Source organism: Otolemur garnettii, unplaced genomic scaffold (genome assembly GCF_000181295.1).
Source record: "Otolemur garnettii isolate 467f Iridium unplaced genomic scaffold, OtoGar3 scaffold00008, whole genome shotgun sequence".
Taxonomy (NCBI): domain Eukaryota; kingdom Metazoa; phylum Chordata; class Mammalia; order Primates; family Galagidae; genus Otolemur; species Otolemur garnettii.
The window spans coordinates 5,552,501-5,555,675 of NW_003852403.1; the positions used below are offsets into that span (position 1 = coordinate 5,552,501).

General features: G+C 49.1%; 1 protein-coding gene across 2 annotated transcripts in view; it reads right to left on the minus strand.

The window, feature by feature from the left end:
- The window catches only part of TSPAN14 (tetraspanin 14), a 61,732-nt gene that overhangs the window by 50,144 nt on the left and 8,413 nt on the right, over positions 1-3,175 (minus strand). The window contains exon 2 of one of the 2 annotated variants that reach the window (XM_023509579.1): positions 1,176-1,276. The exons of the other annotated variant lie outside the window; for it this stretch is intronic. The gene's annotated coding sequence lies outside the window, so the exon portion shown is untranslated. The remainder of the gene's footprint in view (positions 1-1,175; positions 1,277-3,175) is intronic. 2 annotated transcript variants of the gene reach the window in all.

The following is a 3,175-nucleotide window of genomic DNA, read 5'->3' on the forward strand; positions in this document are numbered from 1 at the left end:
GAGAGAGATTCAGGTTAAGAAGGTGAACGGGACAGTTCCCTTTGGTTAGAGAAATATTCAAAACCATACAGACCAAACTAAAAAACAACTTTCCTCAACCCCCTTGCCACTGATTTCAGTGAGACCAGGAAGAAAAGGACAATCAAACTTGTGTCTCAGAGTGTCTTTTGCTGCCAAGGACCAAGAGATGCTCATGTATGTGCTGGTGAGCTTTCTTCTCCCTCTCCTTCTCTCTCTCTCACTCACTCTCTCTCTCTCCTTCCCTCTACCTCTCTCTCCCTCCCTCCCCTCCCTCCTTGCCTCCTTTCCTCCAGTCTCTCACACAGTGTGACGACAATGGGACACCAGAGAATGGTAATCAATGCTTCTGGTGTGGGAAAAGTAAAGATCATTTATATAGGCAAAAACAGAAGTGTTGAACAGAATTATAACATTTTCTATACAGAGGCTTTAGTACTGGTATAAGATTTGATTGACTACTATTGATTATACTCTATGGGGCTCACTTAACAACTTATTGTAAAGAGGTAATAATCACAAGGGTCTCTATCTCCAATGTCTTAGTCAAGGTTTGAATAAAGAATAGGGAGTCTAGTTAATGTATAACATCTCAACACAAAGGTCAGAAGATGGTCATGCATCACAGAAGGAAAACAAAGGTTTTACCTAACTCAATTTCCAGGGCTTAACTTTTCTGCTTGGCATAATAAATTTGGAAGGTCAAGAAGTTTTGTTTTCTTTTTATAGGAGTCACTAAAATTCTGATCCAGGAAGAGGCGAGACTCTATCCAAACCAAAGAAAACCTCAGCATCACTGGGACAGAGGGTGGGGCTGGAGGCACTGGGTATAGGACCAGGGGCCGATTCATGTCATCCAGGCTTCGGCTGGTGGTGTGCACCCACTGCCACTGCCTGCTGCCCGCCTGAGAGTCAAGAGCCTATAGATGGCAAAACAAAGGAAAATGGCTGTGGCTCAGGCAGTGGGGGTGGCTGCAGGCCATGCTGCCAGCAAGCAGGCTTTTCAGCAGCTGGGTGCTCCAATGAAGAACCAGGGACACTGGGCTCAGTACTGAGCCACAAAGGAAAGTGGGCGGCCTGTGAGACTAACACACAACCCAGGCACATGCCTGGCCACCACCCAAGGGTGCAGCTGGGCTCCGGCATAACATACTCACCAAGGTACTGGGCAGGTGGCCAACAAGCCCAGCACTGGGTACTCCTACTCTTTGCCCAGCTGCTCAGAACCCCAGGAGGGTTTCAGGCACAGCATAGGGACCTGAGAGGGAGGAAGGAGAGCTTATCAGAGATACTCGCAAAGGGCAGGGCCCAGAATCTGAGAACACTGAGGGGCCCCAGAGAGGCTCAGGGCTGTCTAGAAATGGACCTCTATTAAGCATAATAGGCTCCTGCTGCCAGCAACAATAGTGAAGGGGCCATCCTCTCTAGCCCTCACCCCCTCTCCTCCTCCCCTTCCAGTCCCTCCCCCAAAAATCCACAATGGGAGGCAGCAGCAAACGAGGACAGAGCCCATGAATAGCTCCACTGTCAGTTCCCAGGCCCCACCTCCTCAGCCCCACCTCCTCAGCCCCACAGGTCAGTCCTCACAGCCACCAAGCTACAATAGAAACCTCTGTGCTACCATGGGCCCAAGCCCCAGACAACAGAGCTGTGGGCATGGGAAGCTCTGGGCTTCTCACAGGGACTACGTGTAACTGCAGTGGTGAGAAGTTCTCCACAAGCAAGGATGAGAGGGCCATGGCAGAGACACCAGCCTCAAACCCACCAGGCCAGGGTCTACTTGGGGAGCTATCTGCCAGCCAGCCCTAACATCTCCCTGCTTCCTACCTTCGACCTAGGTTGAAGCAGCCATAGCTATACACGGAATGGGAAAAAATCAAGAGACCTCTCAATATGGAGAAGATGGCTCCAACCTGTGCCATCTCTCAATGTTCCTTCCCCTAACCAGCCCTAGGAAGGAAAAAAAATCATCTGCCCTTATCCATTGCTCCTGCTCTGAAGAGAAGCTACCCTTCTGTCATGTACATCCTGGTGCCTTTTTTTTTTTCTTTTTTGGAGACAGAGTCTCACTTTACTGTCCTGTGGTAGAGTACCATGATGTCAAAGCTTACAGCAACCACAAACTCTTGGGCTTATAAGTGATTGTCTTACCTCAGCCTCCCAAGTAGCTGGAACTACAGGCACCTGCCACAATGCTCGGCTATTTTTTGGTTGTAGTTGTCATTGTCATTTGGCAGGTCCGGGCTGGGTTCGAACCCGCTAGCCCCAATATATGTGGCTAGCACCCTAGCCACTGAGCTATAAGCGCTGAGCCATATACCCTGGTGCCTTTTGCACAAGCTTTTCAAATCACAGGTGGCAATCAAGCCCAAAGCAGCCTGAAGCAGCCAGGATGTGAGGGATCTCAGAAGAGCCAAGGGCCAGGGAGGCCAGGGTGAGAGGCCTGATCCTCAAACCAACCTCTGAAATGGTTTCTAGCCACATAAGCCTCATAGCCACAGGGCACCACCAAGGACTGTAAACGTGAAGCTTGTGGAGACAGACTGGCTGGAGCTGAACCAAAGATGGACGGTAACCCCACTCCCTCCCTGAAGTCCCTCCAGCACTAGCTGTTTCTGACTACAGTAGTACAAGGTCCTTCCAAAGGAAGAAAACCTCAGAAACTTTCATTCCCCCTCTTGGGACTCATAGCAACATGTTTCTTTTCCTGTGGGCACCGGATGCCTCAACCCCACATCTAACCATCTATATCACAGACCTAGAATATGTACAATATATCCCTGAAAGTTGGCCTGTAGAAACAAAATACTAAAAGCAACGTCAAAGTCCCTCATGGGGGCTGGGAAAGGGAATCATGGTGCACCTACTATTCAGTGAAATAACATGCTGCTGTTTAAAGGGATGGACTAAACTGTGCGTGCTAAAATCAAGCAATCTGGGGATACATTTTAGAGTAAAAATCAGTAAGTGCAGAACAGTGTAATTAGTACCCCACCACAGGACTAAACAAAGAGGAGTGCAGATGCGCATGACCAGGCACCGAACATCTGGTGACAGAGGTCCCAGGGGAGCAGCACTGAAGGGGCCAGGGAAAGAAATATGAATTTTCACTGTATGTCTCTGTTGTGTGTTTTTCTCATCATGTATACTTTTTTTT